This window comes from Sphaerodactylus townsendi, linkage group LG02, assembly GCF_021028975.2.
Source record: "Sphaerodactylus townsendi isolate TG3544 linkage group LG02, MPM_Stown_v2.3, whole genome shotgun sequence".
Taxonomy (NCBI): domain Eukaryota; kingdom Metazoa; phylum Chordata; class Lepidosauria; order Squamata; family Sphaerodactylidae; genus Sphaerodactylus; species Sphaerodactylus townsendi.
In genome coordinates, this window is record NC_059426.1 from 143,838,455 (window position 1) to 143,859,303 (window position 20,849).

Below are 20,849 nucleotides of genomic sequence, written 5' to 3' on the forward strand. Positions count from 1 at the left end.
GGAAACGGTAGGGACAGATGCAGTCACCTGCCTCACCTTCCCCCCTCAGGCCAACAGGCACATCTTGTTTCTCAAAGAGACTCCTCAGGGTCATTTGCCTATTTATCTACAATCGGAGTCACAGCTATCAACATCAAGGAAGGGAAGTAAGGAAAGAGAGAAAGGCCCTTACCATCTCAATCAAGGTGCATATCAATCAGGTTACATGACTGTTACAATCAGGTTACATATACCAGGCTTTGTTCCTGACAGGTGCACATGTGGACTCCTGTTAGGGAGTTGTGATTTGCATGGTTCCCGGGTGCATATCTACTGTGTATTTAGCAATGCACATCCTCTCTTCGCACTTCTTGTTTCCCCTACAGAGAACATGTGAGTGGGAGTGTGGCAAATAGGCCTACCGCTGTGAAGTGTAAATCAACCCTTAATTTAGTAGTTACAGAGAGCTGCGTTTCAAACACTTGTTTTTGTGTTGAGGTTGACAGCAACGAACAAATAAGAACTAGGGGCCCGAAGTGTTTTGACTCCTGAAGGTCAAGGGTTCTTCAAGCTCCTCTTGTTCAGGATGGGATGGAGGGAACAGGGTGGTTACCTCTGGTGGGTGGAGTTCACAGTTCCACAGAATAATGCAGTGATTTGTGAGTGACCCCGGACAATCAACAAACAGTTTCCACTGAAAAGGCCTATTTGTATATTTGCTGATGATTGCAAGAAAAAAATCCTTTGAAAAAATATGATGGGTGGACAGTTCCTAGAATGTCTCAGTGGGGGAAGCAGAGGCAACCAGCCGACTAAAGTTCCTTACGCAGACATACAACTGGAAACCAGGAGAACCTCGCTATTGGGTCTGGGAGCCAGACTCTCTTCCCTCTTAGTGGCCATCTAATGTAATCAGAGGCTCTTTCTCTAAGGAATCTGAACAGGCTGGTCGCCACACAGCAGGAGAAATCCCTTCCAGGTTCACAGTCTAGTGATTCATCTCTTACTGCCACGCTTGATAGTCTCAAGGGCTAGACAGTGAACCAGGCAATATTTGAGGCTCTTCCTCCCCAAACAGTGACCTAGCTGTGGACATCAGCCTTCCTAGTAGGGGAATAACTAAAGCACTGAACCCCGTAAAAATGACGAGTTGCTGCAGAGACAGGGTTTTGTGCATGTGTGTGTTTGCCAGATTCCTCCCACACATGTAGACAAATGCTCCAAGCAGCATGGCCTGCTAAGTGTGATATATAAACGGCATAATTGTGGGGGGAAAGGACGGTGCTTGCTGATGGCCAGAGCCCAGCTGAGGTGGCCAAGGATGTAGGATGATCTTTCTTCACGGTCTCTGTTTCCCCTGTGCAGGGAAATGCACCGTGCTTAGAACTGGGGAAAGCAAAAAGCCGAGCCTTCCTTCTCCACAAAGCTGACCCACCCCAGCCTGATCTGCCAGTCAATGCATGGCTGTTCCCAGTGTCCAAAAAAGGCAATCTGCAGGGAAGGAGGCCAATTCTTCATGCATCATCAGCTGCGTACACGCTGTAGCGGTCTCAGATGTACTGACAGCATCTTCCCTCTTGTGTCTGTAGAGGCACCGCTGCTGCTTCTCAGCAAGAAGTGAAGCTCTTGGGCGGTTTTCTGGGAACTTCGTCAGGACTTCGAGAAGAGATTCAGTGAGCCAGATATTAACCAGGATCACGCGTTCTCCCTTCCCTCCTATTAACATTGCTGCCTGTATTTGGGGATCAGCCAGCTGTTGTCTAGGGTAAGTGGAAATTGCAAGGTTTTGTGATTTTTAAGGCAGCATTATTGACTTATGCCATGCTTTCCTCTGTATTAATTTGCATCAGGATTTCTTGAAGCAAGATCTTAATCTACTATGCCAAAAGGTTTCCTGTAGACTCTATCATCACAGATGTATTCACAGTAAAGGACCTGGTACAGAAGCTCTTTGAGGTGGGAGATACTGTTACGTTTTTGAGTTATGCTTTTAATTATGAGTTCTTCACATGATTTTTAAAACTCCTGCTGGGTTTCTGTTTTATGCATGGAGAAATTGAGCTGTGTGGGGAATCTTCAGAGCTTTATCTGTACCGTCAGCATCAGGAATAAACAACTCCAGCTTCTGACAAGGAATTGGATAGTGTTCTTCAGCATTTCTCAGTGGCTTATGGTCTTCTGCCAGCATGTGGAGTAAGGTGGGGTGGGATTGCAACCTTCAGAACTTCATGGTGGAGAAGCCGCTTCTCGGGTTATGTGATTATAGGAGGAATATGATAAACTCATTATATTCTTTCTAAATAGGTACTAGCTTTCAGACTGCAGAGAGTGCTACTAAAATACTGAGCATTGTGTTGTGCAGGGCTGAACATGGAGGCAGATGGTTAACTGTACTCATGCCCTCCTGACCTCAAAATGGGATGTAACATTTTGGAAGGATTTCGTTGTTGCAGTTGACCCTTATAGCAGTTGTCTTGTTGACTTGACTTTCTTGATCTTGAAGCCTTTCCCGTTTCAATGTTGTGTGCTGTTTTGCCCCTCGCAGTATGGTACAGGAAATTGGACAACAAGCAAGAATGTCTTCTTGGCACACCACCTAGAAATCCCTGAAGGACATCAAGAGCTAAAATACACAAATGAGATGTGTGTGTTTAAAAAACTGTGAGCATTCTTTAAAAAGAAGAGAATTTCTAAAATAGATTTTTATTGCTATGTAAAACTCTTTCTTGTAAATCTGGTTTAGCGTAGATGTTAAAAGAAGTACTTTGGCACCATTAGCCACATACACATTTTCTTTTGTACTGAAGCAGAGAAAATTCTACACCCCCTCCCGAAAGAGCCCCTCTACAATGATCAGTCAAGCCATGCAAGTAATGTAATTTATTAATTTAGATATGCATGGACCTTCTTATAATGTGTCTTACATTTGGTCCACCTGAGCTGAGAGTTGTCTGATCTGATTGACAGCTGCTCTCTGGAATCTTGGGCAGAAAAAGGTCTTGCCCATCACCTGCTCGCTGAAAGCATTTTACTGGAAATGCTAGGATTTGGACCTGGGACTTTCACCATGCAAACAGACCCACCAGCCTCACTTCCATCTTGCTTTGCCTTCTGCTTTTTGAATATTGTACCATGTAGAATTTGGAATTCTTAAGGCCAGTGTGGTAAACAGTTTGCTAAGTAAGAGTAAGTGTGAGTGAAAGAGGGTATATGTTGAGGGAGGAATAACTGTAAGCTGTGGGGATCAGCATGCAAAGCTCAGAATTCTCTCCCCTTAAACGCGAGAGTTGTGTACATTCTCAAACGGGTGTTCAAAGCCATGAAGAGTAAATGCTACTTTCAGCATATGAAAGCTGAAATTCTCAACATTGCTCATCATCTCTCATTACGAGAAATCCTATACGATGATGCCGTCCAAGATTTCCAGCCATTCGAAAGGTCAAGCTCAGCTGTAAACAAGGAACTTTTCCAAGCACAAACATCAAGGAATATTTCAAATGTGCAGTTGGGTGCACTGTGGCCATTAAAGACAACCACTCCTAGCTCCAATCTAGCAAGCAGCAAGTTATTAGCATTGTGGTTTGCCATTGTCTGCCTCTGCGTCTCATCCTTGGTATTTCTTGAAAGTCTCTCATCCAAATACTAGCCAGGGTTGAAGCTGAAAGTGTGCAATTGGCAAGTGTCCATGGCAGAGTGGAGATTTGATCCTGGGTTTCCAGATCCTGGTCTGACACCTTAACCTCTATACCATGCTGGTTCTCACCATCTTATATTGCTATGCAATGAGATGGCTCAGTTCCTATGAACTGAGTTCCTATGAACACAACTGTCTGTGGGATAGTTCGGGGCTCTTATAACACCTCTCTGGCACATGGAACTAACATCAAAAAGTTCCTAAATTAGGAAAGTTTCTAGGTCTTCCCTTTGTCCTGTCAAACCTCTGAAAGGTTTGTGTTTGCACCCCCAACAATGTTTGAAATTTCACACCCGTGTACCTTTCTTCCTCCCAGTTCCCTGAACTGAAATGACTCAAGGGAACTGCTGTTTACTCAGCTGGGGAAACTCCTGTGTGGCTCATGATTACATGTAAGCTTACCCAGCGAGGTCAGTAGTGATTCCCCATAGCTGTTTCAGGCCTAGAAAACAGTGTGGAGGAGAAGGCTTAAGCCCCAGTTTCCCATGTGCTACAGTCTTGATCTGCATTAGGTCCCCAAAACACCTGAGCACATTAAGGTTTCTTTCTTGCCTATAAACTAGGAGTTTATACCATGGCTGGTTTGTCAATAAGAAAGAACCCCCAATGTATTAAAGAGGTTCAACTGGAACATCTTTGCTAATTGCAACTAGTTCTGGTTTAGAAGGCAATCAGTCTGGTGTGAGGGAGGGAACACGTGAGCCTGGGAATAAAGTGGAATCACTTTTATAACAAATATACTTCAAAGTGTATGTGGCATCTGATTACAGTTTAGAGATTCACTGTTGTGTTTCTGAGTTTAGCCAGCCAGATGTCTGAGGGTGTTTGGGAACAGGAAATGAAGATTACGGCTTTTCCTTTTTGTTTTGTCTTTCCCTCTGCCTACTGTTTATTAGAGAGAAATTGAAGGGGGTTGGATTTAAACAGAAATAAACATGAGGCTGGCACTGGGGGAAAATTACCAAGGGAAGTTTTGGTTTTCACACTCTTGTTTCTGGAGAGTTGAAGCCTTATTTCAAGGGAATGGATTAGAGAATTTTAAAATTGTTCTTCCAGTAGAGCAACTATAGGACTGCACCCAAATGAACCTACAGTAATAGTGCACTAATTAAGTGAAAATGGGCAGTAGCCGTTTGAGCAGAAAAGAGGTTTGTTGTTGTTATATAAAAGCTCAGTACGGTTGCTGTGCTTCCCACAGAAACAATTAGAACTAATGGACTGCTAATTATTCTAAGAGAAATGTGTAGCTGGCTGAATATCACTAGCAATTTTTTAAAACATTTCTGCAACCTAAATGCAAACTAATCAACAAAAGTGGAGGCACTTTTTCTGATTTGTGGAAGCAGCCTTTGAATATCAGTGCCAGGAGGCCACACCAGGGCAAGGCCTTGACCTCTTTGCCCTTCCAGGGTGACTAGTTGACCACTGTGTGAAACAGGACGCTAGACTAGATGGACCACTGGTCTGAGCCAGCAGGCTGTTCTTATGTTCATGTGATGAGTTGTTTTTACACAGAGGTTTGGTTCTAACATGTTGTGCAAAGTGGAAGTGGGGGTTTTGGAGCATCCACACAAAGTAATTCCCTAATTCTCCACTTTCTGGGTTTCCCTTGCTCTGCTTCAGTCTCTTCCACCTTAGTTTAATAGATCTTTTGAAAAGGTTTGCAGTCAAAGCCTATTTGTGTACTGTGGGGATGGGAAGATATGTCTTTTTGCAGGTCTTTACATGCCACTGGAGGGCTACTTGGGGGATATTAAAAATTAGTAATTGCTACAGACGAGTCAGTATAATGCCGAATCTGGGGGATCCTGGTTCAGTTTCTCTTTGTGCCATGAAACTTGCTGGGTGGGCCAGTCTCTCTCAGCCTAACCTACATCACAAGGTTGTTTTTGAATAAAATGGAGATGGGAAGAACAATGTACACCACCATGAGCTCTTTGGAGGAAGGACCAGATAAACATTTAATAAACTGATGAATTAAAAGTCCAGTAATGGTGCCGGGTGGCGGAGGCAATGGCAACCGCAAGGAAAGGGCTGTGTAAAAGCTATTGCTGTTATGAATGCCTCTCTGTTTGCCACAGAAATGAGTGCTACATGAAGAATCTTTACCACACGTTAGCAACTATGGTTAGGTTTAATTTGCAGGACTGAGATTCCCTGCGACTAAATTTAAACATTTGCTGTCATTCAATCAGATACGCCATTTTGTCTTGTCTGCTAGCTTGTATCATTTTATTTTGCTTCTTCCTCTAAGGAGCTCAATATGCAGTTATCTCTTCTTTAATTTAGCCTCTTGGCCATCCTGTGAGGTAGATCAACCTGAGAGAGAATGACAGTGCCACAGTCTCCAGGCCCTAGTCTGCCACTCAGACCATTATGCCATTCTGTTTCTCCAGCAATCAGGACTTTCTCTGGGAAGGTAAACAAGACTGGACATTTGCCAGGATGCCAAGACAGATACCACTCCAATACTGCAGCCATTGTCATTTTGCAGAGTGACCAGTGTGGTGAGGCAATATGTGAGAATGCTTGATACACACACCTCCTCCCTGACTGGTTAAAGGTGTCTTTGATGTAGGTGTATATGTTGTCCATCCATGGAGCTAACCTGCTGAGTTCCCACCAGTGGGAGAGTTAAGGGAGGAGACATGGAGAGTACAGTGTTGCTGTATCGCTGTATCACTTTTGGGAAAACCTGGAAGTGACAGAAGGAAGCCCTAGGAATCATCAGAAACTTTGTGGTTTTAAAAAAAGGGAGGATACCATGACATCACTTCCTGGTGCTCATCCAGTAGTGATGGCCCGGTATCTGGGATTTACCCTTTCCCCAGGCTCTGTCTCCCAAATACTCTGTTTTGGAAGTGCATCGGGGTTTTAGCATTCTCCATATTTTCTGTAACTGCATTGGAATGAGCTCATGACTCTAAACAGAAGAGTGTGCCAAATTGTAGATTTATTTCCAATGCTGAACTAGAGCTGGATGCTGCTTGAGGATGATGCAGCATTAAGAAGTGAGTGCTCAGCAGCACTGTAGGTTGGGGATGCAATTCAAGAGTACAGTTCGCAGAGGATCCAAATGGGCACCATCTGGGATTGTCTGAGATGACCTGCCCAGAAAAAAACTTTGGAACACTCGTATATTAAAAACGTCAAATGTCTGTGAAAAGGTCATTTATCACCTCTTCAACCCTAGGCAAGATCTAGTTAGGATAACAGTCACAGTAACAAACAATGTGCTACTTATTGTTGAAGTCAAATCCCACATTGATTAACCAACAAGGAGGAACCTAGTACTGTGTATATATTATGGCTGTAAAAAGCCTTAAGTACCAAGACTATCCCAGGGAAGGAAAATGCTGGGGCTGACCTGAAACTATCCACTAATTTATTTCCCAGTTTGCACCTTCTATTTTTTTAAAGAAAAAATGAGATGCATTTATTTAATGCAGCCATTTGATGCTTCTTTTCTCCCCAAGGGCTCACACTGAAAGGTACTGAAATATAAATAAACAACAAAACCAAAGGAAAGAATGGATCACAAGCTGGTCTTGATCAAGGAAGCTGCTTAACACAAGCCAGAGGGCAAGAGTCCTTTGGCTATTGCCCTTTGGACCATACCTCTGGCCTCACTCAGAATGCAATTAACTGAAAGCAGAGGAAGACAGACTTACCACATAGACTGCTGACATCCCGATCTTCCTCATTTCCCCTCTGCCAACATTTTAGACGCAAAACAATTGCTGGAGGATCTACTAAGGTCAGCTGTGTCTCCACTGGTGCTTGTGGTGGAGAACAGGGTGGCCGTGTTTCCCTCTCCATAGTCCCAAATGTTTCAGGTTGGGTTATTATCGCTCATATGTCACAAGTAGCTAGAGATCTAACATATCCAAAAATGATGATACTATGGGGCGCGGTTGTTTCAGGGATTGAAACATATTCAGTACCTTTCTATAAAACGTAAAACCATTTTGTTGGTTTAACAATATAACATGCAAGTATATGTGCCCTAGTTTTCTATATGCAAAATTGCAAGAACACCAAACATTAAAGGAAGAGAGAGCTGCCAGCTGGCACTCACCAGTACCTTTCCTAGTGCTTGCTTTGTGTGTTTAGTAAGTGGGCAGAACTTGATGGAGGTTTTTGATGTTTGTGGTATAACACAGAGAATGGCTTTATGTAAGGTAATTTGCCTGTGCAAATAGCGGAGTGACAACGTGAAAACCCAGGGGTTGATTCTGATCCAAGATGGTTGGGCTGCTTGGCTTAATGGCTTAATGCAAAATTTTATTGAAGTCATCAGATCTTCTCAATTTTAATAGATTTTTATAATTCAGGTGGAAATTGATAACATCACTATATCACATTTTATTCCCCTTTTAAAAATCATTTCTGTTCCTATCAGACTCTGGCCAGAATATGTGGGAGGAGCTCTCATCAGCTCTTCAACACCAATTCTAATTGTTGCAAGTGATATGCATGCGTGTTAAGGACTCTCAAGTTACTTCCAAGTTATAGTGACCCTATGAATTAATAACCTATCATTAACAGCCTTACAACCAAATCCAGAGCTCCGGGTGGGCGGGGATGATGTCGCTTCCACACCGCCTCTAAAAGGCATTCAGGCAGCTTGGGAAGGCAGCAAAAAGTAAAAAGCAGCTGCCGTAGAATCCCCCATAGCCTTAAACAGACTTACAGATGGCAAAAAAAAAATCTGTGCCACACACAATGCAGGATGAGGGTTTCAGATGTAGAATAGCACACAGAAATTGCTATACTCCTATCTAATATTTGGTGTTTGATTACTTATGCAGGTACTTAACAGAAAGATCGGCCACTCCTAACTTCATTCTTTTTTTGTAAGGTGGAATAAGATTGTTTGTTTTGTATTACTGCACAGGCCAGTGTATTTAACAGGGTAAAATAAATATTGTGCTGGAGAAAATGGAGGTCAGCAGGAAAAGAGTTCTCATCTGGTGGTGGGAATGGACTGGGGAGGGAAAGCTGGTCAAGCCTGGCCCACTCTTTTGGAAGCTATGTGGGGAGACCCGTACTTGTTTAGAAGGTGGGGTCCAGTAGCTTGTCTGACTACAAAATCCATGTATATGCATTGTTTCCTTCTTATGTGCTCCTTTGACAGACGTTCAGGTACAGGCCCATTGATTTCCTAAGGATTGCTCACTTCTATGTGATTTAGTTATTTATATCCTTTTTCTTTTCCTCAGTGGAAACCTAAAGAGACTTCCCACATCATTCTCCACTCCTCCAGTTTATCCCAGCAACACCTTTATTGGGTAGGTTAGGGAAAGGAAAAGAGTAACTGGCCCAAGATCACCCAGTAAGCGTCCATAGTACAGATTTAAACCTGATTCTCCCAGACACTAGTCCAGTACTCTAACCATTTTAGATTATACATTTCAGAGGAAAAACTGAGATTCCACTCCCCCCAATAATTGATACAAGTCATGTTTTGCATGCAGATGTCAGAACGTGGGCAAAAACTGCTTTCTTAAAAGCAGCCTTGTGTGGAAACAGGCCATGGAGTTGCTGATGGCAAGGAAATGAGGAGGAGAGAAGGTGGGAGCAACTTAATTTGTAGGGATTTACATGAATCATAATAAAGAAACAGAAAATGGAACTTTGCATTTTCTTCTTTACTGTTCCTAGGTTTTATCCCAGTATAGCTTGGCTCTGGTAGTAGTTCCTTCATTGCATTGTATGTAAAACTACAGAGAGGAATGGTGGTAAGAGCTGTTGGGTCAGAGAGCTTCAGCAGGTGAACAAGTTAGCTGGAGCTGAAATAGGGACTAGTTGTGGCATGGTGGCAGAGCATCTGATTTTTGAGCAGAAGGTCCTGTGCTCAGTTCTTAGTACGTCTAGTTCAAAGGATGAGGTAGTAGAAAATGTGAAAGGCCTCTCTCTGAAACACTGGAGAGCTGCCTCCAGTCACAATAGTCAATATCAATTAACCAGTGTTTTGACTCCCCATTTGGGAGCTTGGTGGGGTGGGGGTTAGTCCTACATTTAGACATTACAGCAAACAGATACGTCATTCATGGCACCAACACAGTTTATTGTCAAGATTCTTTATGTTCATATATGGAGTGCAATTAAGGGCTTCTAAAAACCAAACTATACGTTACAGCAGCCATTTTAGAGAAGAATGTAGCCATTTAAAATTGCCCATGAGGGCGTGATCATGACTGGCCACATGGCACCTTTCAAAGTGCCATTATAACAGCCATTTTAACACTTTAAAAGGCATGTGGGGGAAACAAGATCGCCTGTTGCTACAGGGCCCTTGTGGCAATTTTAAATGCTAAACTCTTCTAAAATCGAGTCAGTGGCCACAGTTTGGACCAGTGGCTACCATAACGTCTAGTTTGGCTCTGAGCTTTGAATCAGACTTCAGTTTGCCATAATGTCTTTCCTAAGGTGACCAGATGGTCACCTTCGTGATCCGGGATGGGGAAGCGGCCGCGCGTGTGGGGCCGCAGGAGCGCACGGGCTTCTGGGGCTTGCCGTTTGCCGCCCTGTGACAGAGCGGCAAACGGCAAGCCCCAGAAGGCCATGCGCTCCTGAGGCCGGGCGCACGGGAGGCTGCTGCACTGCCTTGCACCCCCAAGGCAGTCCAGCAGCCTCCCAAAAATCGGGACAATTTGTAGAACCCGCGGGACGCGGGACAAATTGTCCAAAGGCGTGACGGTCCCGCCAAAAGCGGGACGGCTGGTCTGCCTAGTCTTTCCTCCTCACAAACCAGGATTCTAAACTTTGATTTTTCTAAACTTTTTGCTCAGCTGCCTGCAGTGGGACATCATTGGTAAATTGGATTCAAGGCCCTCTGGCCATCTAGGAGCCTTCAAGTATGTGAAGGGGAGGGGATTTCAGCAGCATTATAGAACGTACTGTTCCCTGTTGAACCTCTGAGCAGAAGTTGGGACATCAAGATGTCACAGGGAAATCATCTTGGTTACTTGGAAACCTTTTTATGCTCACTGACTCCAAACTGCTTTAATGGGCCCCTTAATGCCCTTTTCCTATACCAGCAGACCTTTTGTTATCCTGGACACCGTGTTTCTTCATCATTGATGTCATCAGCTGCCTTCCAGGAAGTCTACAGGACTTGCACATTGTGTAGTTCTGGGTGTGAAAAAGATAACACGCACTTCATTGTCCTACAGTAATTGTAATTGTTTGTGGGCAGAGTTGTTGTTCTCTTTCAGCCAGTGTGAGATTTCAGTGCGCAGTTCTTTTACGGATTTCTAAATACTGCCTGATTTAATTGTTTTTGTGGTTAGTCTCTTGAATTGTGTGACAAAAAGGCAAGATACAAACAGATGAAATGAAGTGTGAAGGAGAGTGCAAAATTAGGAAGTAAGTGGGGAAGAAGATGGGAGGGGGGTGTTCCTTTATTGATACTGCTAAAATATGTAGATGTAAAAAATTAACAATTTAAAGTAAAGGGCAGACAAGGGGTAGGATTAAGAGGAGGCCACAAATGACATGCTACCCTGTCTAAAGGAACTATGGGTGAGCACCGTCTTTTGTATTCAGTAAATTTTGGGTTTTAAAACCCCTAGTTTTCTGGGTAAAACTGAAAACTAATAACCATTGGCTTTATTTGGCATTTTACCAAACGTTTTCAGGTTTCTAAAGCCTGAACTTCAATATTACCAATAAAAAAGATTGTGCTTCCCATCCCCACCACCATTTCCCAAGCCCATGTGGACCTGGGAAGCAACGAAGTGTGTGGGTGTGTGTGGGGGGTTTCTACTGAGTCCAGCGTTCAGTTGAAGCTCTGCTGTCCCCACCAGCATTCGGCTTAAACTCGTTCCCCTCCCCTGCCCAACCAAATCATGTTTTGTTTTGGGGGCCCAAGGCTATTCCACTCTGCTAAATTTTCTATCAGTAAATTAAAAAGATTATCAATAAATTATGAGTTTTACCACCCTTAGTAAATTATCAGTAAATTATCATCCGTAGAAGGAACCGGTTGGTAGTGAAATATAGTGGCAAATACCCTGGATTGGATCAAAACAATGTCTTTCTCTGGTGTCTGAAACTTCTGCCTGCAGAATGGAACCCTCCCTCCTCCTCATGAAATCCACTAGTTCCCTGCACTGCTCCTCTAGACAGGGGACCCTCAGGAACAAAGTAAGGGGGGAGTGAAGAAAAAAAAACCCTTTCCCTTCTGCCCGCACAAGAATTCTGTTAGTTTCAACTCAAGGTTATCATTACTTTTATGAAGAAAGCCTTTTCTGCGAAAATACCTGTAAGCACACACTAAGCATTAAAAAGTATTGAAGCACTGTGGTTTTAGGCATGGACTTCAAAAGCCTATTGTTAGTCCTGCATTTTGATATCTGACATATATCCAATTCTCATTTTTTTAAACTTGAGATGTAAGCAAGTATTGGCCCAGTATAGTCTTGTTCTTAGCGAGGTGAACTAAAACGTGCAGGAGGTCACTGCTACCCCTGCTTCCCTGCCCCCGTCTCTCACCACACATCATGACTTCACTCCTGGTATTCCGCTGCTGAGCTCAGTGTGGCAGTATTGATTGATGTCTCTTTCTGAGGCAGTGCAAGTTATTGACTTGTCTGCGGTGCTGAGTCAGTATCTCTGGCAAAGATTTCCTTCTTGTCTTCCTGAGAGGTTGCCAGTAACCTTGCATACTTGTCCATCAAAGTCATACGCACAGAGAGCTTCATTCTGTTGTTGAGGCTGTGGACAGCAAAGGATGGTCAATTGAGCAGATTTTAATGCTGGAAGGTAGAGAAAACCCTTTCCAGTACACAGAATGCCATAGAATAATAGAATCATAGAGTTGGAAGAGACAACAAGGGCCATCACGTCCAATCCCCTGCCACTCAGGAACACACAATCAAAAATATGATCATCCAACCTTGTTAAAAAACCTCCAAAGAAGGAAACTCTACCAGTCGCTGAGACAGTGAATTCCACTGTCGAACAGCCCTGACAATCAGAAAGTTCTTCCTAACTTTCTGAACCTTGAATCCATTACTCTGTGTCCTAGTCTCTGAGACATCACAAAACAAGCTTGCTCCCTCTTCAACATGGCATCCCTTCAAATAGCTATCATGTCCCCCCTTAACCTTTGCTTCTCTAGACTAAATATCCCCAGCTCCATAAGTCTCTCTTTGTAGGGCATGGATTCCAGATCTTTTACCGTTTTGGCGGCCCTCCTCTGGACACTTTCCAGCTTGTCAATATCCTTCTTAAATTGCCGTGCCCAGAACTGAACATAGTACTCAAGGTGAGGTCTGACCAATGCAGAGTGGTGTGGTAAATTACTTCCTTCAATCTAGACACTATACTCTTATTGATGTATCCCAGAATTGCACTGGCTTTTTTGGCTGCCATGTCACACAGCTGACTCATGTTCAGAGGACCTCTTACAAAGGACCTCTTACGTCCACGAGGGCTTCTTACAAAGCAGCTAAGTGTGTGACTAACAGTCTGGACTCCTGGGCTGCAGTTTTTGTCTTTCCAACCATGAGCGATCTTATGTATGTTTTCATTGTTCTATCATGAAATTAGATTATAATTATGACAATTCTCGTCTGATAACAGGTGGAGATCATAACAGGCGGAGCTAGGAATACAAAGCAACAAAACTGCATTTTCTTTTTGAAATTTCCTGCAATTCATCTTGTTCTGACTTGCTGATTATTGGATACCAGGAAGGTTTCTCAGCTTAGCAAGTTCTGAAGTGACTTTCAGATGGCACCCACTGTGATATGTATCAGCTCAATAGTGGCATTCGGAGTCTTGATTGTGGTTACTGCCCTCATCCTAGCTGGAGATCAAATATAATTCTGCATCTGCTCAGAATAGCAAAAATTCTGTTTTGGTCACGTTAGTCTTTTGAGAAAAGACTTCTTTTTAGCATCTTCAAGTTTAGCTTATTTTATTTTAAGAGCATGAGCAATTGTAGACTCTGCTGCCAGCCAGCCTAACTCAAAATGGTGAGAAATTAGACCAACAGACTTGAATAACAGAAAAGATGAATATTTTATAACGATAAAAATATTCCCTTGACCTTTGATTTCTCTTCTGATGAATAAACTGTGGGCTGTATTAACCAAGCACTGTTTTTGCCAATGTACAGTGTTTTGTATAACATTTAGGACAGGATTGGGCTACTGAGCAAATGCTGAGAAGACCTAGTCTCCAGTCTCCTTTGTTCCTAACCAGCATGCATAGCAGTAATCATTACTGCTACCAAGCCGTATCCTCCAAAAAAACCCCAATACTTCTTGGTTCAGGCCACCATTGTGCTCTACTGAGGCTTGTAGGACAGGTAAACTGCACATTACCCCAGGAGATGGTGAGACAAGTGGCTCACTTCAGATCGAGCTAAAAGATGCCACAGATCCATGCAGTCCAGGTTGGAGGAGTCAGCACTAATGAGATTTTAGCATGTCCCAAAAAGCATTAATCCAAGCAAAATAGGAATCATGGTTTATCAGGAGCAGCTGCCAGATAATGGAAACTGTGCCAAGTAAATAGGGATATTTGGGGCATACATTCCTGTTTCCTGTCTGTTTGCTTGTTGTGGTTTTATTGCACAATTAAATTTTCTTATTGGGAACTGCTTGGAAGGGGGAAAAACTTCTTTTGAAAGGCACAGTGTAAATCATTTCAGAGGATTTCTGTGTAATATAGACGCTGTCTTTGTAAGGGAGAAATGTCGCAAATGCTTGTGCTGGGAATGTTGCTCAGTAATGAGTTCCCAGAAAGATAACTTAGGATTAGGTAGCTGTCTTTGTTTGCTGACAGGCTAGAGGCTCTCTCGGCCAGGGACTGCTCTCCTGGTTAACAAAGAGGAGATGCATTATTCAGCATTTGACAGTGCCAGATGGGGACTTCACTGCTGTTTACAGAGGAGAGGGTGCGGGTGAGAAAAGGCATGCAAGCACACTGTATTTGACAGATTCTGCTGTCCCTCTTATATCATGTGCTTCCTAAGGTTGCCAGCTTTCAGGTGGGGCCTGGAGATCTCCTGCAACTACAACAGAGATCAGTTTCTCTGGATAAAATGGCTTCTTTGGAGGGTGGAATCTATGGCATTATACCTTGCTGAGGTGTCTCTCCTCCCCAAAACCTACTTTTGCCAAGCTCCACTACCCCCCAATATCCAGGAATTAACAACCTAGAGTTGGCAGCCTTGGCCTTCCCCATGACCATATAGATCAGAGGTCTGCAAACTGTGGCTCTCCAGATGTTCATGGACTACATTTCCCTCCAGCCCCTTCCAGCATGGCCAAGTGGCTGGGCTGATGGGAATTGTAGTCCATGAACATCTGGAGAGCCACAGTTTGCAGACCCCTGATATGGACTATCTTGGGGTTCCATCTTGCAGAAGTCAGAAGTTCAAAGTTTTGGGAGAAACCAGATGAAATCTGTTGTGACCTGTTCGTTTTTATGGAAGAGGTGCTCTTTGCAGAACCTTATTTTTTCCCACAAGGAAGTTGTGCAATGTCCCTGCTGCTGGGCTACTGTACACAGAGCCACTGAGGGGACTTCCATGACTCCTTGTTTCAGACGCCAGCCCACCATTAGGAAACCGTCAGCCAAGTATATATCAGGGAGTCTTTTGTGAACAGGTATGAGAGAATTCTGATTTAGGCTGAAAATCAACAGCGTCTTTTCAGCCTTTCCAAAGGTTTGTAGCATCACTTCCCAAAATGTGGGTGTGATGCACATCTTTTGACGTGCTATTGCTGCTGATCAAACATGTTTTCCAGGTTTCTGGAACAATGCGTGGCAAAAAGCATTTGGAAGTCTACTTTCCAGAATCAAATGCAGGGTTTGTGTACATAACAATAGCAGGGATTCCCCCCCATCCATCTTTTTTTGCAGATCCCTTACAACTCCTTGAAGAAATATTGCCTGCCTTCAGAGTCAAAATTATTACAACACTCCTAAGCATCTGTCGTGTCTTTGCAGACTGAGCAGCTGCAGTGGTACTTCAAAGTGGTTTGGAGCAGCACTGCTAAGTAGGGTGCTGGCCCCCATCCAAGGGTATATCATGGGAAGCTGAACCGTTATTTTCATTTGTTACCCAGTTCGTTTCTACTACCTTGACTCTCTCCACCCCTTCGTTTTCAGGTGTGGTATAGCCCTACAACATTCCCTGCCTTCTCACAAGGTTGCCTTCAGTTTCCCAGAAGAGATGTTTCAGAGTACTGAATGGGTGTAGAAGAGCAAATGTTTTGGGATTTGTGGGAAGCTTCTCTTCTTCCTGCACACAGACTGCAGCACAGTAGCAGTGCTCATTTAATTTGTGTGGGGATGCCTCTCTGATAACTTCATCTTATCCATACAAAAAAAATAGGTGCTCAAATCACACCTTGCACTTCCATGATTGGGTATGTCCTCTCCGTGTGTGGGGGTGGGGGGGAGAATGCTGTATTACGGCTGCTCTACAGCTGCTCCTGATCTTCATTTGTAGTCATGAACAGGGCTGGCATTTCCATACTCAGATGTAGGGCAGCTACTAGGGCCCTGGGCATCTGGTGGAGTGCACTGCTGACCTCCCCCTCTTCCTACCCTGACACCTGCTATGTGCCCTTCTCCTGCCCATGTTCCTGGCTGCACATGCTGCCCAGTTCCACCAGAAGAAGAGCAAGTGGGTGGTGCTCTTGGAAACCATGGAGCACCAAGTCCATATTTATCCCGACTCTCCTGTATTATTTATTTATTTATTGTGACAATTGGAGGTGCAGCTTCCTAATGAAGGACTCGCAATGACCAGCATCTGGTCTGCAGAAGATACATGGATTAATCAACATGTCAGTCTCTCAAACTGTTGCTCTGAATTCTGATGGTATTTGTCTGTTTAATTGCAGTAGGTTACTGACCCTCTCTGTAGGGTTTCCTGGGGGTCGTTTTATAAAGCAGAAATTTTCATATGGTCCTCATCTATATTCTATACTTCTGAAGCTGGATGTTCAAGATCCTTACTCAGGCGATATAACTTGGCCTCCATTATCCATCTTTATTGCAGAATTGAACAGTTGTCTGGAAAAGTAATTCTGTGTTCTGCCCCTGCGTTGTCGTTTCTTTCAGTCTACATACCCTTACACCTGACCCCTGCCTTCCCTACTGCAAATACTTTTAATATCCTTCTCCTCTGTAACAAGCCCTTTTTTTCCTATTGAAGGGGCACGCACAACCTCCTAAGATTTTGGGATCTAGGTTCATTTTGAACTATGAACCTTTCTCTCAGTTTCCAGGTGTTCTATGGGTAGTAAGAATATAGGCTGTCTTATCTTGTAGAGTTTTTAAGGACATTCAGAGATGGTTTGTCATTGCCTGTCTCTGCATGGGAACCCTGGACTTCCTTGGCGGCCTCCCATCCAAATACTGACCAGGGCCAACCCTTCTTAGCTTTTGTGATCTGATATGATTGGGCTATCCAGGCTGCTTTAGGTTGGTCTAAAATATTAGGAACAAAGGAAATTTAGAATTTAGTGCAAACCTTTCTGTGTAATACTGAATGGTGTAATTGTGCTGTTTGGCTGGCAAGAGGAGAGGGTCTGAAGATCTAGAAGGGCATTTCTGCTTCTTACAATTTCTGCTTCTTCTCAATGGATGGCACAGTGCAGCAAGACTGGATTCCTTGGATCATAGGTGTCAAACTCACGAGACTCCAGATGTTATGGACTACATTCTGGCAGCGGATGATGGGAACTGTAGTCCATAACATCTGGAGGGCCACGAGTTTGACACCTGTGCCTTGGATTCTCACGACACTGGGAACAGGGACTAGCACATCTGAGTGACTGATCATCACTTTGGTTTTAGTTTTTTTTAGTTCCACGGACAGACTGCTCCATAATGACAGCGACTGATACCAGTTTCTGGGAGTGAATCAGAAGTAGGGAGTGACCCTTCTCAGGTACGTGTAAAACTGCGTGTTCAGCTGTGTAAAAAGACAGGCGTACAAATTCTGTGACTTCTCTGTAGCTAGAGTCTTTGCATCTTTGTGAACAGCTACAGCTAATGGGGCCTGTAGAGATCTGACGGAAAGACAAACTGCCTATTATTTATTATACTTTTACATGTTATTGTAGTACACACTTTCACTGAGAGACTGGCCGTGGGTTTATCTAACACAAGACAACTTAAATCAACAGGAAGTGGACATTCAGCAAGCTGTACAATAGAGGTTTGGATTGCAGAAATCTGATAACAGACTTGAAACCAAACTGAAACAAAGCATAAGTGTTAACATGACACATCAAACAGTGCAGAAATTACACTGCTGGATTGTACAAGGCAGCATCAGACAAATACATTGGAAGAAAACCTATTGAATAATTCACTTTTGCAATGTTTGCAGAAGGCCTGGAGTCTGGGAGCTTTCCTGACCTCCTCAGGCAGAAGGTAGCTTGCGGGTAGGAGGAGGGGGGTGAAATAGAAAATGCACACCTACAAGCAGTTCTTGTTATTGCCCAGTTGAAGGTCAGCACCTGATTCAACCTAAGTAATTCAGTGTTCTGTTTTAGCAATAGCCTTTGGGTCCAACCAGGTTTAACAGTGGCAGATCTGTGTAGCTGACCAGGTGTTTATTTGTATTTTTATCCTGCCCAGGTTATCCTCTAACAAACTCAGAACTGTGTACAGTGCCCCCCCCCAACAACTCTGTGATATACCGTAGAGCCACTGTGGCATCATGATTAAGAGTGGCTGACTCCAATCTAGAGAATGAAGTTTGATTTCCTACTCCTCCACATAGGTGGTGGACTCTAATCTGGTGAAATGGGTTTGTTTCCTCCACTCCTACACATGAAGTCTGCTGGGTGACCTTGGGTGAGTCACAGATCTCTCAGAACTCTCTCAGTCCCACCTAACTCACAAGGTGCCTGTTGTAAGGAGAGGAAGGGAAAGCAATTGTAAGCCACTTTGAGATTCCTCAAACATAGAGAAAAGGAGGATGTAAAAACCAGCTCACCTAGAGAATAGATTTGGTCCTAGATGTCCCTCTGTTGTAATCTGACACTACACAACACTAAGATCTGACTAGTGTTATAGGGTGTTTTGGGCAAACTGACCTTGGGGCTGTCACACGTGCCAAGGCACCGTGGGGTGAGAAAGGGAAGGGTGGTGAATCTTCGTGTCCTCACAAGTTTTACCCCCCAAACTTTCCCCACAGAGTCTTCTCCAGTCTGGACTTTAAGACTTGGCAGTAAGCCATACCCAAATAGAAGCAACATAGGAGAGATGGATTGGGAAGGGGTTTAGCCCAGTGGTTCTCAACCTTCCTAATGCTGCAACCCTTTAATACAGTTCCTCATGTTGTGGTGACCCCCAACCCTAACATTTATCCATTTTACAGATGGAGAACACTGATGCAGAGAGTCTTAGGCGACCCCTGTGAAAGGGTCGTTCGACCCCCAAAGGAGTACCGACCCCCAGGTTGAGAACCACTGGTTTAGCCCCTTTGCCCCACCCACTGCTTTAACACTTTAAAGTGTCCTGCCCAGCTTTTATACCTTTTTCTGTACAACAGTTTGTACTGCTGTAATATTCTTTTACACTTCTAAAAAGTTTATATTGGGGCTCAGTGGTGATGTTCATCTTTATCTTCAGCTTGAGCATATGAAACTGCCTTATTCCAAGTTATCTAGCTACGAATGCCTACTCTGACTGGTTTTCTTGGGTGCCAGGTAGAAAGGAAGCCCTTCCCAGTGTGGCACCCCCACTGAACCTTTAACTGAAGATGGCCATGAACAGACATAAAACCTTTTGCATGCCAAGAAGATGTTTTGCATCTGAGCTACCATCTCTGAATGCCAGCTTTTGACATTCAGAAATGGGCTGCATCTGAACTCTGATATTTCGTTATCATGGCTAGAAACCTAGGCTGCAACCTTTAGACAACAGTCTAAGGCGTGCATAATTGAGAGACTGAGTAAAAATTTATTCTTGCCATGATGTTTCTTCTCCCTGCTTCTCTGGCCCTCCTATTATCAGTAGTACATCGGTGTCATTCTCTGTATGCAGTGGTAGTTAGTACATCTTTATAGGACTGAGTTTTTTAGGGGATCACAGTCACTACCACTTTGGCTTAGCGGTAGAAGGTCTGCTTTGCATGTGGAAGATCCCAGGTTCAATCCTCGGCAACTTCAGGGGAAGAGGTCCCGTAACAGGTGATATGAAGGACTTCCTACTGAGATCCTGGAAAGCTGCAGTCAGTCAGAGTAGGCAATACTGACCTTGATAGACCAGTGGCCTGACTAAGTGTATGTGAACTACTCAGCACCTTCTTTCCCTCTGTCTTTTCTCAAAACAGTGCTCAGCCACAGGAAATGGTGCAGTAGGGGGAATTCAGCATAGAATAAATAGATAATGCAGGAATACCTAGCTGCTTTAAATTAATTCAAATCTTTTAGGGCCTGATGAACTACATCCCCGGGTATTAAAAGAACTGGCAGAAGTAATCTCAGAACCACTTGCTATAATATTTCAGAATACCTGGAGAACAGGAGAAGGCCCAGCAGACTGGAGGAGGGCTAATGTTGTCCTCATCTTCAAAAAGGGGATAAAAGAAGACCCAAAGAATTACCACCCAGTCAGCTTATCATCAATAACAGGAAAGATTCTAGAGAAGATCATCAAACAGACTGTAAGCACTTAGAAGGGAATACTGTGATCACTAAAAGTCAACATGGTTTTTTAAAAAACAAGCCATGCCAGACTAATCTTATTTCTTTTCTTTTTTTTGATAGAGTAACAAGCTTAGTAGATGAAGGGAATGTTGCAGACCCAGCATACCTTGCTTTTAGTGAGGCCTTTGACAAGATCCTCCACTATATTCTTGCAAGCAGGCTAGTAAAATGTGGGCTAGACAATGGTACTATTAGATGGATTTGTAATTGGTTGACTGACCCAACCCAAAGGGTACTTACAATGGCTCATTTTCATCCTGGAGAGAAGTGACTAGTGGGATGCTGCAGGGGCCTATCCTGGACCCAGTGCTATTCAATATTTTTATCAATGACTTGGATGATGGTTTAGAGGGTTTACTAATCTAATTTGCTAATGATACCAAATTAAAAGGGGTAGCTAATACCCCAGAGAACAGAATCAGAGTTGGCCCAGAATTAATAAAATGAATTGCAACCAAGATAAACGTAAGATACTACTC

The 20,849-nt window shown here is 43.6% G+C and overlaps 1 protein-coding gene across 5 annotated transcripts in view; it reads left to right on the top strand.

Moving 5' to 3' along the window:
* The window catches only part of TMEM63C (transmembrane protein 63C), an 81,608-nt gene that overhangs the window by 23,527 nt on the left and 37,232 nt on the right, over positions 1–20,849 (top strand). For 2 of the 5 annotated variants that reach the window (XM_048485420.1, XM_048485424.1), the window contains exons 2-3: positions 1,569–1,744; positions 17,504–17,597. The gene's annotated coding sequence lies outside the window, so the exon portion shown is untranslated. Of the gene's footprint in view, positions 1–1,568; positions 1,745–1,829; positions 1,936–17,503; positions 17,598–20,849 lie in introns of all 5 variants that reach the window. The other 3 variants (XM_048485422.1, XM_048485423.1, XM_048485421.1) reach the window with 3 other exon arrangements.